Source organism: Lineus longissimus, chromosome 14 (genome assembly GCF_910592395.1).
Source record: "Lineus longissimus chromosome 14, tnLinLong1.2, whole genome shotgun sequence".
NCBI classification, from domain to species: domain Eukaryota; kingdom Metazoa; phylum Nemertea; class Pilidiophora; order Heteronemertea; family Lineidae; genus Lineus; species Lineus longissimus.
In genome coordinates this window covers 5,888,311-5,896,321 of record NC_088321.1, presented here as the reverse complement: position 1 = coordinate 5,896,321, position 8,011 = coordinate 5,888,311, and the positions used below count along the sequence as shown (strand labels likewise).

The 8,011-nt window shown below is 41.7% G+C and overlaps 1 protein-coding gene across 9 annotated transcripts in view; it reads right to left on the bottom strand.

The window, feature by feature from the left end:
• Positions 1-461: 461 nt before the first annotated feature.
• Positions 462-8,011, bottom strand: part of LOC135498933 (uncharacterized) — a 28,236-nt gene continuing 20,686 nt past the window's right edge. For 3 of the 9 annotated variants that reach the window (XM_064789451.1, XM_064789452.1, XM_064789460.1), the window contains exons 9-12: positions 6,106-6,228; positions 4,661-4,742; positions 3,200-3,362; positions 462-1,722 (exon numbers count right to left, since the gene is read on the bottom strand). The gene's annotated coding sequence lies outside the window, so the exon portion shown is untranslated. Of the gene's footprint in view, positions 1,723-3,199; positions 3,363-4,028; positions 4,129-4,157; positions 4,346-4,660; positions 4,743-5,208; positions 5,400-6,105; positions 6,229-8,011 lie in introns of those variants that run through there. The other 6 variants (XM_064789457.1, XM_064789453.1, XM_064789455.1 and 3 more) reach the window with 6 other exon arrangements.

Genomic DNA, 8,011 nt, shown 5'->3' with positions numbered 1-8,011 from the left:
TGCTCTGTCCTCATTCTAATTTAAACGACCAACATGGATTCTTAAGTAGTGGATGAATTACGTTAAAATCACAGGGTTTACATCCAATTTTCTTGTATTGTCTTCCAAGCAAATAATATTAAACTGGATAGTAAAATTTTGTTCATTTATTTCTTGGGTAAACGTGTATTGAAATTGGTCGGGGCATATTTACCAACATTACCAATGTGAACCTTACCGGTGACGTCCAATTCAGTAGCGATTTTGGCTATCTTTTTCCTCTTTTCGTTCCTATCGTGGTACAGAGGGGACTTGACGTTGAAAAGACATTCTTGCACCCCCCAAAGATCACAAAATCTACATTGCAAAATTTTTTTTGGTAACAAGCCACAAAATGACTTCTGTCATGCAGTGTATGGAGGCCTTTAGATCAAAGTTCAACAGAGACTCGGTTTACTATATATGTGGGTCCTAGAGGTTTATTCAACTTAACACAGACGGCGCCACCAACGTAAGGCGCGAATTACAAAGAGTGGAATACACAGCAAATCCCCCCTTGCTAAATTTTGAGTTGTACACAATCAAAATACCAGAAAAGAATCAAATTATCCATAACTGAACATTATTATGAACCTGACAACTACTGTATCTATGAATCAATTTAACTACTGAGACGCAAAAAAAAAATTTGCAGTCCAGAGACCTCTATTAGCCAGCGTGTACATTCTGTGTACATTTTAATGAACATAGGTTGGTGAAAGAAGTACACCAAGGGTGCTTTAATTCTCACCAAATTTTACATGTGTTATGAAGAGGCTTTTATCAAAATATGTGTAAAAATTCAAAACATTCCAATACCGATTGCCTGAGAAAAATTGATTTGTGTACAGGATTGCCATCAAATCGTCACCTGCGGACTGGGCCTATTAGAATACAAGTTCTAAACTGGCCACTGACACAATATTTCCCTAAATTAATTATCAAAAAGTATATCCCTGTTACGTATGGCCTGGCTCTGTAGATTAAGAATCCACCAAAGATTGAAGAATAAATCCACTTTCACCCATCACAGTCATGTATTTACCACAGCTTCACAGTTCAGTACGGACTATGTGCCAGTGCCACACTTCCGCCTGTGGATGAATACATGTCTCTGCCCTAGTACTGCCAGTTTTGACCCCAGGTCAGAATTTCTGCCTAGATTCCCCCAGATGTTCACAACAGTCTGCAAAAGAAAGTTTTAAATAATATTGACTTTTAAAGAAATTTGAGGAGTTCATCTACTCAAAGCTATATCTGAATGTGCCACGCCCACCTTTTAATTCTGAAGCTAAACCAAACTCAAGAGCTAATAATTTTGTCAAATATGACTTGATACTATGGAGCAGTTTGTTTTATACAAAGACTATACATGTAATCAGAAATAACAATATATTGGCACATGTCATCATTGGCTCTGGTGCCCAATGCCGCAAGGGTCTGCGCTTATACTCTGTAAATGCGTTGAAATCTGACAAATATGTCGATTCATTAAAAAGAGAGAAAAAATGCTAAAATGCTTTGTTATGAATCCACCTCAACAGATAGTAGATGTTAAATTGGTCACATTCTCAATGAGGAGATATCGTGCCGGTACAGCCTTGTCCTTGAAGAGTGATCTGATGCATCAGTACCTCAATCAGAGATTGCGAAGAGAACTGACAGGACCCAGGTCTTGCAGGATACTGCAACCAGTAGAAGAGTCTGAAATAAAATGACTAATTCTGACTGCATGTAAGGCCCAACATCAACTGAGTTCATAGGCATGAAGTATATCACATACAACACTATGGATAGGCCTACAACACAGTACATATCAGTCTCGATTTTTGGATTTCTGTTCAATAGCATGGAATGAGTAATGCAACTCTGCTAAGGGTTAAAATGTATGATAACTCATTTAAAACTGATTCAAAAACATGCAAAAGAAGTGTAAACAATGTGAAGGGTCGAGAAAATAAGACAACATCTGTCTACATTTAAGTATCCCGCAAGAATGCCGCCATGTTTCCAATAGTACTAGAGAACCAATGTTGGCCCCAGGTCAAATGTTCTGCTGTTTTCAGATTCCCCGAGATGTCCACATTACTGTGCAAAAGGAATTTTTGAATTATATTGAATTATAAAATTTTTATTCGAGTTCATCTTCTTGCTATGTCCGGCCTCAAATTCTATGTTGAAGTGATGTGGGCGTGGCAAATTCTAAAATACCGAACATGTAATATTTCTGTTAAAAATTATTAAATCCTACCAAGCACTGTTAGTTTGAAATAAAGGATATATACATCATTACAGGGAAGATCAGTGACGTAGTGGTAAGAGCACCGGACTCATAATCAGGAGGTCGTTGGCCGATTCTCAGAAGGGTCACTGCTGTTTCGTCTTTGTGTCTTTGAGCAAGGCACTTAACCCTACTTGCTTCTCTCCACCCAGGAGTAAATGTGTACCTAGCTGGCAGAGTTGGCACACTATGAATGTTAGTCCTGAGCGCTGTATAGCTGTAGCTCGGACCTGTAATACTCCCAGAGAGTCGAGCTTGAACTAAGAATGTACAGGCCAATAGCTAGGGGTAATGTGAAGCACTTTGAGCGACTGAAACCAGTTGGATTTAGTGCTATATAAGTCTCATAATTATTTATTATTAGAAAGAAAGAGTTTTTGAGTTCATATGGTCATTGTTGGATGTCCCAGGGCCAGGTTTCTAAGTTTGGGCAGTTACCATGACAACGGATTATAGAAATTGTCTCAAGAACACCGGGTCTGAATTTTCAAAAAGTCACAATTCCAGATTACTTCAGATTCACACTTGCCTACCTATCAAGTTTGAACTTCATATGGCCAGCAAAGAGCATGTGTGGCCAATTCAAAGTGAACCCCTTTGACCCTGAGAAACCTCATTTACTCACATTCTCAACTTGAAAGACCAAAGGACACATGTGTACCACATGTTTGTTTTTTAATTAGGATATGACTTTTTTTATGGCTAAAATATTTGTTTATCTTAGCAACTCATCAGTACAAAGAAGCACAAAGATGAACCATCCCAATATCCTCAAGCTTCAACTAGGTATGCTCCGGGGGGGGGTCACTTTACATGTGGACTCCACAGAGTAAACTTCATCTCAAGATGCCTAAGCTCAGCAAAAAGCCAAGCCGTGGATTTCAAGTTGGTCACTCTTACCACTCGCCCTACAGCAGGACAATGCCTCCGGAGAAAACCGATGATAGCTGGTCTCGTTTCAGTCATGAGGATTACAACAATGTTGTGCGTGAGCGATCGGACGCACCGACGGTCGAGAACACGGTCAGCCCACTGAAGATACTTCGCCGGAGGGGACAGGATGCTGCAAAGGACAATACGGATGTTAAACCAACTGAGGATATTAACATTGTTGCCAGCAAATTTAAAATTCTTGAAATGCTGAATGGGTGTGCAGAGCTCCATTTTAACTTTATTGGTCACTGTGACATTCCAAAGTTTGAGATAGAACATGACATCAAGAAGGGTGCTAGTGCTCGCTGGGCACTGAGGTGTGCAAATTGTAATTTTGCTTGTGGGAAGCATTATTCTAAACTCTATAATGAAATAGAGAAGCAAGGTCGTGGTGCAAAGCAGGGTGAAATAAATGTTGCATTGGCACTGGCTTCTCAGGAAATTGGTAGCCAATCAAAGACTAGGACATAGGTAACCGGAAAAACGCCGACCGACCGACCGACCGACCGACCGACCGACCGACCGACCGACCGACTGACCTGCCAACCTACTCATAAGTCAATGTGATATATCCAATCCACGATAGCAGGTCATATGAAATGAAATTGTAAACAAGCGCACGTGCGCTGGTCAAATGACAACAAATGCATGTTGCGCATTGCAGTTCATGCATTGCATCGGTCGAGACACTCGAGTAGAAAAACTACAGTGCATATATTAGGCCCAAATCATGTTTTTATATCCACCGACCATGTAGACCGAGCATATCTTTAGAGTATCGTTATCAGTTCCTTACCGCGTGGGCTCGTTTTCCCGGTATAATGCTGGAGATGCTGCTGTCAGACACGTCGGACTCCATCACGTCCATTGCGCTGGGCACTACACAGATACATGTGCTATAGAGAAGCGAAAGGGAGACTGCATATGACGGTAGGTTGGCAGGTCAGTCGGTCGGTCGGTCGGTCGGTCGGCGTTTTTCCGGTTACCTAGACACTACTGTCAATAGCAAATGTTCCACCAATGTCGAAATCAAGTTTACAAAACACTGTCAACAGGGTTGGGATGGAAACTGTTGAACTGAATAAGGATGACTTGAAGAGACAACAGGATTATCTAAAAGAGGTGAAAAGAATGAGATGTGATCAATCAGGAGTCAGTGTTCAAATGGATACAGTCTACAATAGTGTTACTATTGCCAGACGAAGTAGGCCCGGTCAAACCGCAACTCAAGCGGTGGGATTAGTTTGTGAAAATGAGACACCGTCCCACAAAATCATTGCAGTAGGCTTTTAGGAAGAGGGTTCCAACCTAAGTGTGGCACAGATGAAGCACATGGTGGATGCAAGGCGAATCTTCCAGATTATCAAGTTCTCAGGGAATATGACATTGGAAATATGGTTGGCTTAGAGTTGGCAGCTAATCACTTACTTGTTCATTGCTGTAAAACCGACGGCGACGGTAGATGTAGTGCCGGCATGGAGGATGCTTTCAGCACCTTTCTTGGGAAGGCCTTAAAAGTAGAAAGGATGTCGGATACATATCATTTGGGTCAAGCCCAATTTCGAAAAGGCATGAGAGCCCAATTTTCAAAGGGAATGTTTGCTGGTATGAAGGCACCTGATGCAGCAGAGGCGAAGAAATGTCTCTCCAGTGACATTGCAATCCGTGCATCCACAATTTTCGATACCCTGTTTAAAAAGTATCATGGGGACACTGACCAAATTGGTGAAAACTTCGCCACAATAGTGGACAATCTGATCGCTTGTTCCGACGGTGACTGCAGCCAGTGTTCAACCGAAACAACCGTATGCGATGGCCAAGGTTCTTGTTGGAGTGCATGCAAACTAGGCAACTTGGAGTTGTCAGCCAAGGACCTCAACATGAGTGATGCTGACAAGCTTCTAGTGAGAAGCATACTGGAGATGAAGTTGATCAAAACATGTCTAAATGAAATGGTCCAGGGACCATGAGCTCACCTGTGTCAAAGGGAAGGCTATGGGGTCAGTGATTCTGACATTGGTAAAGCTGTATATATCATTTTATGGTCAGACCAGCGATTGTCAATGACCCCTGTATGATCCACATGATGTTCATTTGTAAATACAAGGTCTAATTTGGTGTGGTAATCAGTTGTTTCTTCAGTGACTGTTTGCTTCATGTTATATTCCTGGAGAAAGAATTTTTCAAGTTTGGCATTGAAATGTTCACCTCCCACTATTGAATTCATGTTGAAGTCGCCAAGAATAACATATGTTTCAGTCGGCTGGTATGATCGGAGGCAGGTGGTGTTGGCCTCCTATTGGCCAAACTGTGAATTGTATTACGCCAAGATTCGGTCTCTGAGTAGGGGTCACCCAGGGGTACATTTGTACCAAGTTTGAGATCTCTGGCTGAAGTGGTTACGAAACGTGCCACCACCGACTAACGGTGTTACTGCCGACAAACTTTGACCTCTGTGAGCTTCAAAAGTAGGTAAAATCAAAAACCCGGAGGATATTCGATGTCCCATTGGTAGAAGTACCTACCATATTTTTTTCAAATTTTTCAGACCGGTGATACGGGAGAAAACACAATTTTTCCATTTTTGACCTCTGGCCCCCTGGTGGCAAAACCTTGTATCATATGAGGCCCCGATTCGGTCTCTGAGTAGCGGTCACCTAGGGGTACATGTGTACGGAGTTAGAGTTCAAAAGCTTGAGCAGTTACAAAACGTGCCACCCATGTCTAACGACGACGACGACAACGACCGACGGACACTGCGTGATGCTAAAGGCTCACAGGTGAGCCAAAATATATGACATGCGACAAACACACAGGCCTGTGAGAGTGCCAATCGGCAATTGAATTTGATTGCCCCAAAAAACGTGACTCACCTTAAAAACTATCGCAGTCGTGTTCATGCAGCAATCCACACCATGAACAATACACGGGGAAAGTCCATTCCACTGAAGCTCAAGAGACTTGGTGCCCGAATTTCAGCAGCAGCAATGAATTGTCTGAAAGAAATGGACAATAGGAAATGGTACTATAAGAAATGGGAAAGCGAGCTAAAAACTAGGATTAGATGACGAGTTGTGAGGACAATCCGAATGCGTGCTTTCTATCAAGCCAAGAGAAGGGGGGCAGTTAAAGACATGGATTACCATAAGGACAGCCTAGAACTGGAGGAGGAGGGTGGATTAAAGGAGAGAGCTAAGAGACTAGCAAGAGATTACAACCACCAGTTTCGACAACACAGAGCAATTTCATCCAGGTCAGAAACAATATATCACTAGCTTCACTTTATACTCACTATTATACTAGTTTGACCTTGCATTTACCTCAAACAAGCAGTCTTTTTTTATCTAAGTGCCCAAAGCATTTCCTTTCAGCCAGGCAAGTCTTCCTCTGGTTGTTAATACCCCTCGCTTCTAAACTCAAGTGGTCAACATTGACACACAGCGCATTCATTGTGGCATTTGTGAGAGACATAAAGTCCAAAAGGCAAGGGGCCACCATAATATGCAATATAAGCAAGCCTATGGGCCCTGTGCTTTTTGCTGCACCGCCCCAAGGTAGTTTAACTCTTTACATACGCTAGACCCGCGTGCGTCATAGCGTCAAAGTCCTGAATACACAGCGTCATTATTCTGATATAGTTTCCCGGGAGCGCGTCACTGAGGCGGCCGTATTTCAGGTAGTGTTTACATAAGTGATATTATCTCCGTTGCTGTTCATAGTACAGGACTAAAATTTTCGGGAGTAACTAAGAATTAAATTCCGCATAAACTCATGTAATTTATTTTGAATTCTAACGAAAATAGTAACCGAGAACAAGGCCTGCAAACTTGGAGAGAAAAAAATTTCTACAAATCGCCGTAAACACAAAATGTTTATAATAAAAATCTAAGTCCCAGTCACTATCATCACTTCCTACCGAAACATTGATATCTGAATCTGCAAAACCTTCAAATTCTGATCAGGAGCTCGAATCAAATAAATCTATCATAAATAAACCCAGCTGGTCCCGAACAATGCGGCACGTCAATCAAAAATGAAACGGCCAGGGGCCATTGTGCTCACCGTAAGTATTTTTAGTAGACAGTTACAGAAAGTGCTACAGTATGTAGGCCTCTCATAATTTATACATGCATCTGTGACCAGTTCAGAGCCGGCCCTGGCCAAGTGGTGAATCCGAGACTTGTGGTTCCAAGCTTGTAGAGTCTAGGTGAAAATGATAGTGAAGAAACGTGCCACTCCATGACAATGGTCACGGTGAATATATTTTTAACTTTGACCTCAGTGACCCTGACAGGTAGGTCAAATAACAAACCAGGGTGATATGTGATGTAGACACATCCACCTGACCATAACAATTTCATCACTCGTTACATTACAGCAATCGGCAAAAAACGATTTCCAAGATGGCCGCCTAATTAAATCTATGGCACCAAATAAATCAAAAAATGAAGAAAATGTAAGATAGAACTCAGAAAAGAAAAAAGGAAAAGATGAAAAATAAAAATATTTTTGGCTGTCCTTGACCGGGGTTTGAACTCACGACCTTTGGATTGCCACAATACGAGGAAAAACCCACAAAACATGCAATTTCGGCCATATTTGAATTCCGATCTGGCTGAAACTTGGCATACAAATAGTGGCTTCTTAGATGCATCATTACACAAAATTAAAACTCTTTACATTGAACAACGACAAAACGTACCAAGAACGGTAAAGTTTTCAACTTTGACCTCTGTGAACTTGAAAGGTGGGTCAAATCAAAAACCCGTAAGATATCTG